Source organism: Triplophysa dalaica, chromosome 25 (assembly GCF_015846415.1).
Source record: "Triplophysa dalaica isolate WHDGS20190420 chromosome 25, ASM1584641v1, whole genome shotgun sequence".
NCBI lineage: Eukaryota > Metazoa > Chordata > Actinopteri > Cypriniformes > Nemacheilidae > Triplophysa > Triplophysa dalaica.
In genome coordinates, this window is record NC_079566.1 from 4,294,904 (window position 1) to 4,305,650 (window position 10,747).

Here is a 10,747-nt window from a genome sequence, read left to right on the forward strand (position 1 = left end):
TCTCATGCCAAGAACCTGGAGTGATTGGGGAGTACACAAGTGTGAAAATGTGTTATGCTACCAAGAGGCCTTAAGGGCTCCGCATTCGACCCACATTCGAAATTGAAAACGACTGTGACCTGATTTCAAACAAAATCTGGTCCAAACAACAATTTGTTTCACTAATTCGCCACAACTAAACAAACAGAACTCTCAGGGAAAGTTATTGTTGCCCAGTAAACACCCTCGAGACACCATTGGGCCATGGCCATTACGTAATAGGTGGGTGTGTTTTGCCACCTGGTCTGTGGGACTTAACAGGTCATTTTTTCTTGTCTGAGGTGAGGTGAATATTTGCATATGTCATGTAAACCTCAAAAACCTTTCATTTTTTTTAACATATTAGGTTACGCATTATAATTATTATTAACAATTGTAGTTAAGTATTTCTATTCATATATGCTAAAAACTATAAGTATTTAATTAATTAAAGTTGTGAAAAAATATTACAAATATTTACACGATTTGCAAACAAGGAAAACCCCTTAAGGAACTGACTGTTCATTTCATGCATAATTATCGCCCAGCTCATAAACATGAAAGCACTAATGCATTATAAACATTACCATATGCTTATTTTTGCTCGTCAAGTCTTGAAGATACTCTGTGATGATTCCACCATTAAAAAATGAACAGGAAAAGTGCATTGATAAAAGAATCATAAAGAACTTTGGAAAGTCCATAAGAGAATGAAGTACAGTAGAGTAGCTAGACATGGGTTGGATGTATAAAGTTACATATGATTATTTTATGTTTGATAATATATTGCAAAAATGGGTTCATCCAAAGCATATTTTCCTTGAGAAGAATTCATTTAAATGTATGTGATTATTTTGTGTGTGCTAATAAACTATTTTGCATAAAAAAGTTAATCAAAGCATATTTTCTTTAAAAATAAATGTACAACCTAATCCAAATTCTCTACATTAGCCCCTAATGTTTTAGGCTCAGCCCCTGATGGTTTTATATCCTACATACGCCTCTGGTTTGGCATCAACCACACCCACACGGCAAAATGCGACACCAAAGGAACATCGTCACCTGACTAAGTTTTATAATAGGAGCTACATGTGATATGCTGCCCTCACCAACAAATCTGCATGTTTGGGTTCGGCAGGATCCAGCCTGCCACCTGTGTGGAGCTCCAGCAAACCTCAAACAAATTCTTGTAGGTTGTAAGAAGAGCTTAACACAGGGGAGATACACATCAGAATCAGATCACAAGAGCTTTATTGCCAAGTGTGCTTGCACACACAAGAAATTATTTCTGGTGCTAGAAGCTTCTAGTTAGGACATTCAAAACAAAGACAATACAATATAATAAGATTTACAGTCTAAAACATTAAAAAATATGCATATATCAAATAAAAGCTAATGTACAGAAATCAGGGTTTAATAACATGTGAGACATTGTACAGGGTAGTATATAGTAGAATGCACATATTAACAGATTTTATGTACACTTGTGCAGATGGATAATGTAATGAGTAGTGGTAGTGTTTGATACATGTAGAGTGTAAATATAATAAGGCACTACAGTGCACACTATAGGAGTAGTGAAAGTGGAATATGGCTCTAAAGGAGCAGTTATCTGTTAGGAGGGAGATTCTCTGGGTGAAGAAGCTGCTTCTGTGTCTGGAAGTCCTGTTGTTTGGTGCTCTGAACCGCCGGCCAGAGGGAAACAGTTCCCAAAGTTTGTGTACGGTGTGTAGAGTCAATGATGATTTTTCTTGTCATGTTTTTCACTCTGGAATCGTACAGAGGCCACGACTGACCACACCGTTAAAGCATGCTCATTGCCGTATGGCATAACATTACAACACATTTGTAACCATATGCGCCACCCCGTTGGCTAAGGCTGTTCTAGCCACACTGGCACAGTGAATACATGCTCAGTGCCCCCGGTCCCGTATGGCGTAACATTCCAACACATAACACCACTTCAGGACTTCACCGGTTTTCCATGAGATTGAAGGTTTATAGGTGATGGACCACGGTTGCCCTGTCACAATCCCAGCGCTCGATTTCTTCACAACCAACTGGCAGATGTTATCTGTATGCAGCTGACCGATTTGGAAGACTGATGGAAGAATTCATTTTGCAGAAGTTGGTGACAAACGTGTCCAGGGATTGATTAGCCGGCCCATTCTGCTGCCACAGCGATTCCGCCCATTGGAGCGCTCAACATGTTAACAGGGTCAGAATAAATGAAAATGTAGCCCAATCGGTTGAAAAATTATGTGGCTGCATCTCCAGGGTGAGCAAACATTGCAGCAAGAATCTGTAAAAAATCGTCCGCCGAGCCAGAGTACGGTGTAGGATTGATCATGGGACGGTCGCAGAATGACTTATGCGGAAGAGGGTGCTGGTGTGGGTCTTGTTGTGGTTGCTGGGTTGAGAAGTCGACAGAGTGAATCAACCAGCCTTCACGAAAGGATGCACACCTGTTTGGCTCATGATGGTGAACCTGCAAACATTTAACAAATTTTAATGAAAATAACTCAGGAGAACTCTGGCCCAACCAGGGGATTCCAGTTCCCCTCTGCCAAAAGCTGCTGCCTCTGCACGAGCTCAACAGTGCTTGCACAACAAGGCTAAAAAAAAAAAATCTTAATAATAAGGTAAGACCATGTAGGGCTTTATAGGTAATAAGCAACATCCTTAAGTTAATGCGATGCTTTATAGGTAACCAGTGCAAGGTTGACAGAACTGGGGCTATATGCTCATACTTTTTTGAACGTGTAAGAACTCGAGCTGCCGCATTTTGAACCAGTTGGAGTTTTTGTAATAGGCCTGCAGGGCAACCACCTAGAAGTGCATTACAGTATTCTAGTCTTGTTTTCATGAATGCATGAATTAATTTCTCTGCATCTGACAGTGACAGCATATGACGTAGTTTAGATATATTCTGCAAATGGAAAACTGCAATTTTACAGGTGTTGGCGACATGGCTCTCAAATTACAGAGTACAATCGAATACAACGACAAGATTCTTAAGTGACGACGAGGATTTTATGGAGCATCCGTCAATAGTTTTTCTAGTTTTTGTTTTCTGTCACCAAAATTCTTGGTTGTTACGTATGCCGGTTTACGGTCCAGTATGTAACACTTCGATTTTGTCCGAGTTCATTAGTAAAAAATTGTTCCTCATCCAGTTTTTAAATTGACTATGCATTCCATTATTCGATGGAACTGCCGTGTTTCATAAGGCTTCGAGGAAATATAAAGTTGAGTATCATCAGCATAACAGTGAAAGCTAATTCCATGTCGCTTTATTATATCTCCTAGAGGTAACATGTATAATGCGGAGAGCAGAGGCCCTAAAACTGAGCCCTGTGGTACACCGTACTGGACTTGTGATTTGTGGGACACCTCATTGTTTATTGCTACAAAATGAAAACAGTCAGATAAATAAGACTTAAACCATTTCAATGCTATTCCATTAATGCCGACGTACTTTTCGAGTCTGTTTAGGAGTATGCTGCAGTCAATGGTGTCAAATGCAGCTCTAAAGTCTAGCAGCACCAATAACGAAATACAGCCACGGTCAGACGCAAAAAGAAGTTCAATTGTAACTATGATCAAAGCAGTCTCTGTACTGTGACATGCTCGAAATCCAGACTGGAATTCTTCATTAATGACATTCCTTTGGAGGAAGGAGCATAATTGAGTTTAAAACCACTTTTTCCAGAATTTTACATATAAAAGGTAAATTCGATATAGGCCTGTAATTCCCTAGTTCTCTTGGGTCGAGTTTGGGTTTTTTGACACAGGGCCTTATAACAGCCCCCTTAAATGCTTTAGGCACATGTCCTAATGTCAGAGATGAGTTAATAATACTAAGAAGAGGATCTATAATTTCTGGGAGCATTTCTTTCAGTAGTTTTGTAGGTATAGGGTCTAGCATGCATGTTGTTGATTTACATTATCTAATGATTTTAGACAGTTCATCGTGATCTACTGTAGAAAATAATTGCAATTTCTCCTTAGGGGTGCTTTAGTTAGTTTGTTCAGCGGGTTTCACTTCTGGTTGCATTGTTATAATTTTTTCTCTAATATGTTGGATTTTACTAGTGAAGTAGTTCATAAATTCATCAACTGTGTCTAATGTTTCCGAGAAGGTGGAGTTAAAATTTACAATAGTAATGTCAAGATCGTCATCATTTTTACTCATGCTAGAGAATTGAGACAATTCAGGCATATTATCGAGAAACACATCTTTGGTAGTTGAAGTAATCGTTTTACCATATTTTTAACAAGGAGTTTGATTTGCAGCCGTAGGCCAGTGAACACATATTGACTAACGCCCATGCAGTTAAGAGTGTCTTTGAAACCCATTCCCAAGGCATCTGTATCGTTATCTACATGGATGTTAAAGTCACCAACGACAAGGACTCTATCTGCGGCCAGTACTAGTTCTGATAAGAACCCACCAAATTCTTTAATAAAATCTGTGTGGTGCCCTGGAGGCCTATATACAATAGCTAGAATACATTTTAAAAATGTTTTGTCCTTAGTATTAGGTGTCGATACGTGAAGTACCATAACTTCAAAAGAATTGTATTTAAAATTAGACTTCTGAGAGGTAATAAAAGAATTCTTGTAAAGTGCAGCGACACCTCCCCCTCTACCTTTTAGACGAGGCTCGTGTTTATAGTAATAATCTTGGGGAACGGATTCATTTAGAGTAATATAATCATCTGGCTTTAGCCATGTTTCTGTCAAACAAAGCATGTCTATTTTATGATCGGTTATCATATCGTTAACAAAAAGTGCTTTATTTGAAAAAGATCTAATATTAAGCAATCCGAGTTGTAACAGTTGATTATCTGTATTTTGTTCATGTTTGATTTTTTTAACGTTTATTAAATTACTTTCAAGAGGCTTTTATGCTCCTGAACTCCTCTGTGGGAGATCCGGGATCGGTGTGTGCACAGCTCATGAGCTTATCACTCACGCCACCGGCCACGCCCCACGGCTGCCATCACGCCTTCCTCGCTACAGTTGGAGAATAATATTCCACATAGTGCAAAGAAAAGCAGTCTCAAGTTTGTTCATTTTTTTATGCAGTGACCTTGCATCATTTTGCACAGATTTTGTCAGCACAGATTTTGTCAGCGATTTTGATCAGTGTCTGCAATTTTCATAAGTAATTTCAGAAAAGTGCCTTGGTGTCCTGTGCATTTGCAGCACATCTGGTGTTAGAAAGAGTTTTTAGTGTCCAATGCGTTGGTTTTCATAAGGCTGCAATCCTGCAACTACCACCTTCCATCTAGCTGTGGATTTAGAGCAGAAATTGAACAAAGTTTGTGCAAAGTTAAAATCAGTGCAGCAGTTTCCACTATTGACTCCAACCAGATTTAGTGCGTTCGCAGCACACAACACTCACTCTACTACAGGATTACCTTTACATTTAGTCATTTAGCAGACGCTTTTATCCAAAGCGACTTACAGAGAGTTAGGGAGCAACAAGTGATATGTCACACAGGAGCCATTACACATTAGGTGCCAATACAAAGTTACTGGTTTCAACTAAAGCTAGACCACTACCTGTTGAGAGAAAGGGTTCGTGTATTTTTATTTGTCTGTTAGGTATTCACAGAAGAAATGGGTTTTAAGTAGTTTTTTGAATGTTGTGAGAGATGGGGTTGACCGGACAGAGTTAGGAAGAATGTTCCTCCAGGAAGAAGTTGTTAAGCAGAATGAGCGGGAATGTGATTTACTGTCCTTATGAGAAGGAAATACAAGACGCCGCTTGTTTGCTGAACGCAGGGATCTTGATGGGGTGTAGGAGTGCAGGAGGGTGTGAAAGTAAATCCTACTACAGGATTAATGTCTTTGATGTGAGCTTGCATCCCATTTTACACTCCTGACGTGTTTGCAGCATTATCATAGCACTGTCCTAGGCAGTTATTGATGTCTATGTCCATTTCATGTAAAACTGTGAGCACTGCACCACAAAGTGTCTTCCCTGTGTGTGTTTCTACAGGGAAGAATTTTAGAAATCTCTCTTCAACGAGACCCTCAGGTGAAACATAGCTCATAATAAATGTAAGCTGATCGATGTGCATCCTGTCGGGAGTTGAATCGAATAGAAAAGTAATTGGCCTCTTAAACTTCGGCAATAATTTCAGAAAGCAATCTGTCGCCCATTATCTTGATCAATTCCTCACATGTTTTCGACGAGACATATGAGGGGGTTCCTACTCGAGCATTTCCATACATTTGTTTGTGTGATTTGAAAAATGGGTCAAATTCACTGATTAGTTCCATAATGCCCATGTAATTCCTATTGTCAGGTCCAGTGGCGTTGCTAGGCCCTTTTTAGGGGAGCAAAGCCCCCCTAAAGTTCTAGCTCAGCCCCCTAAAATATTGTGTGTAATGTAATCTGTACAAGATTTCGAGATCGCTTTATAGCCCCCTTTAAAACTCTTATTATGAAAACGGCGTTAGGCTGCGTCATTTAGCGCATTCTTCAGTTCACACAGTAGCACATTGGAGTTAACATCAATAGCAGAGTAACTTTACAAGGTGTGTTCATTAACATGACGTATGCATTTTTGCCATTCTTTGTTATAAATGCATCTTAATATGATGTGGAAGCGATACAAGACCCTTTCCCATTCACTGTTTAAAAGTTTTATGTGCGTTCACCCCTTGTTAACTATTTGTTAACTTTACCTCAAGCCAAATGAAAGCACTAAACACCAATGACGTCATACTTCTACGATCAAGATGATATTGTAGCGCACAGAAAGTGTCATTAAAGATGATGTGCAATAGTTATAGAGAGGTGACGGTAGTTTTGACAGCTCTGGAAAGAGGACGAGCAGATAAGAGTTACTGTAGTTCAGCCCGGTGCGGCAGTGTTATTCATTGTTCTGAGTTCAGAGGAAATAAAAGTGTACAGAAGCTCTATGTCGTTTTTCAGACTCTACAGTATTTTTATCATTAATTGAAAACATATTGTGGAGGTAATAGATGAACACACAGTCATGCAGAGAGAGTGACAGCGCTAGTGCTAATCAGAATGAATGGCAGGGAAACATATTAAGTTATTTTTACTGAATAATGATTCAGCAGTTGTTTGTGATATTTATTTTATGGATTTGTGGCTGTTGTCTCTTTGAAATATAAATGTTGCAGATTGACTGATTAATGTGATATTCATTTGAATAACAATCATTTGTATTTATTAGATTAGATTAGATTCAACTTTATTGTCATTACACATATACAGGTACAGTGTAACGAAATGTAGTTTAGGTCTAACCAGAAGTGCAATTAGCAAGTGCAGGATATACAGTGTGAATAAATACAGAATACAATATTAGGAAAATAATTTACGTTGGGCATGTACTATGAAAATATGACAATCGGTATGTACTATGAACAATATATACAGAAGGCTATATACTGTGAACATTAATGTACAGGAGGTTATGAACAGATAACAATATAGACTATACAATAGTGCAAGTGACTTGAGTGTGCATTAGTTACAGACATTAGCTATTAAAGTTACAGTGCAGTAGATGAGTTAATGTGGTTATTAAAGGTACGGTGCAATACATGAGTAGATGCAGATATACAGTTACAGTGCAGTAGATGAGTTAATGCAGTTATTGAAGTTATAGTGCAATAGATGAGTAGATGCAGTTAGTTATGCGATAGATGCAATAATGCAATAGATGAGTTACAGTGCAGTAGGTGAGTTAGTGCAGTTATTAAAGTTACAGTGCAGTAGATGAGTTAATGCAGTTATTAAAGTTACAGTGCAGTAGATGAGTTAATGCAGTTATTAAGGTTACAGTGAAGTAGATGAGTTAATGCAGTTATGAAAGTTACAGTGCAGTAGATGAGTTAATGCAGTTATGAGAGTAGTCCATTAGTGCAAATGAGCATTCAGTGTAATGTTCCTGGTGTGCAAGTGAGCAGTATAGAGTGCAAATGATGCGTGTAAACAGTCCGATAGAGCAGATACATGAAGTACTGGTGTGTACAGTTCCGTCATGCATGGCAGCCCTATAGTGCAATGTAAACATTGTAATAGCAGCATTAAGTTAAAGTTATGAGGGTAGTGAAATCAGTGGGGAGCAGAGTTCAATAATGAAACAGCTCTGGGAAAAAAGCTGTTTCCTAGTCTGCTGGTTCTTGCCCGGAGGCACCTGAAGCGCCTACCGGAAGGCAGGAGAGTAAACAGTCTATGAGCGGGGTGAGAGGAGTCCTTGAGAATGCTGCGAGCTCGACGCAGACAGCGTTTCTTCTGGATGTCCTCAATGGAAGGGAGTGTAGTTCCTGTGATGCGCTGGGCTGTTTTCACCACCCGCTGCAGTGCCTTGCGCTCAGCAACAGAACAGTTCCCGTACCAGACTGTGACACAGTTGAGCTGCACGATTATGCTTTTCTGCATATTCTTTCTTTATTATTTATTTTAGTAACGTATACAATATGTGGTGATTAGAGTGTGGCTTTCACTCTATATATACATCCTCATTGGAGGCTGAGCCCCCCTAATATTGAAAACCTAGAATCGCCCCTGGTCAGGTCTACCAAATATTTCACTCGGCCTCAGAAAGACAATCCTTGTGCGGACAGGAATATTACTACCGCAACCACTCTTCGCAAAACTTCACTCCAATAATTGCATTGCGGTAAAATGCAATCAGCTGCTGCTCTGTCCGTTCCTATGACTGTCACTATTCTCATGCTCAGCAAAGCGTCTAGCATGTTTCCAGTCATTATAACCAGACTCAAAAGAGGATTCATAGTCACCCTCGTGAAAAACACAGCAAGCGAAACAAAATCCACGGCCTGTGGAAGGCGAGTACAGCAACCATTCCCTGGGCAGGGACTCAACATTTAGATGCTTCCGTTTGAAATGAGTCTTGGAAAACAGTCTCTTCTGATGTTTGTAGTGACGTTCAGATGCTTTGACATTATAAGCCTCCCTATTTTGACAGGACTCTGGACCTTTCCGCGTCCAGTAAGCACGCACACTCTCATTAATTTTACCCCAAAGAGCAGGATCGGTGTAAGCGTTAGGCCTTTCTGATTCAGTCGCTGTTTCTATTGCCGCCTGTATAGAGCCAATGGCTTCTGATTGAAGAGAAGCTGATCCACTGATAGGCTGCTCTGCACGTGAACGTAGATCGGCTCCAGTAACGTTAGTTTCTTCCAGCAGGCTGTTGTCCTATGATCTCTCAGCTTGCACATCAGGTTGTGGTGTCACAGGTGGGAAAAATCCAGTTAATCTTTTTATTTTTTTAAGTGCCTCCTTTTCTCGTTGCTGTTTCTCTGTTTTTAACTTTTCCTTTAAGCGTGCCACTCTGATACCGCTTGTCCGCCATTATAACGGATTAATTCTGACAGGTTACAACGTAAACCTGATGCATCGTTATCACCAATAATCAATCAGCGAACACCAAGATGATGAGTGACATATAATTTAACTAATAAAATGTTGTTTTTGACTGTTATCAATGCCAGACCAATCAACAAACCTTAATTGAAAAATCAACCAATCAAATGAAAGAATGCGAGCGAAGCCCCCTATTGGGAGGGCCCATGTTCTGCAGCCCCATCAAGGCCAATGGTAAGTCCCGCTATGTATGAGACAATGCATCCAAACGATGTTTTTACCAATGTTTCGTATTAAGGTGCATGTCACGTTGCACAATGAAAGAAATCATTTGTGAGTGTACCACAGTTGATTCTTCCAGCTGCCAAAAATCAGTTTTGAGCAGTGCTATACGCAGTCTAGAACAATGTAATACGATTCAATAAAAGGAAGGAAGGAGGCGGGAACCGGCAGACATTTAAATAAAGTTTTAATATAAATAATAACAGGCGGCGGCCCCTCACGGACGACCGCCGGCGAAATGACATAAATATAAATACTAACGTAAAACATGTTTGGGCCCGGTGCAGCGACGAGACGAGACAACGGAGACGGGAGCCCTCGGAGCGACAAAGAGAGCGGAAAGAGAGAGGGGAGAGAGAAAAAAAATTTATAGTCCGGTTCCCTGACATGCTGCCATCTTGACATCCTCAACCAGCTGGAGTACTCTTTCGCGGTGCCTTGTGGTGGCCCTGGGGCTTCGGTGGACGGCCGGCGGTGGCTCCTCCTTTATATGGGAGTCGGGGCGGGTTCCCCGTCCCCTGCTCCTCCCCCTCGGGCGGACGGACGCAGGCTCCGGCCTCTGGCAGGCGGTGGACGCAATCGGCACTTCCGCTCCCTGCTCCTCCCCCTCGGGGGACGGACGCAGGCTCCGGCCTCTGACGGACGGCGGCAATTCCCCCGCTCCCGCTTGGATGAAAGCCACCCCACCTCAACCCAGGGGAGCGGCAGCAAAGGTGCAAAGGGTGCCGTTCCACCGAAGCTTTGACGGTGGCCGCACTGTGCACTTCCGTTTCCCCAGGGCCACCGCTTCACTGGCGGACGCCCTTCGTCCACTGCCAGAACTCTCCGGCCCCGCGAGGCCACTCGGCGGCGAGGACTCTCCGACAGCATGTCTCTCCTTCCTCCCGGGTTTCGGCACCAATGTAGAAAATCTCAAGATATGGAAGGAAGGAGTCGGGAACCGGCAAACATTTAAACAAAGATTCAATACAAATAATAACAGCCGGCGGCCCCTCACGGACGACCGCGGGCGAATTAACATAAATATAAACACAAACGTAAAACATGTTCGGGCACGGTCCTCTC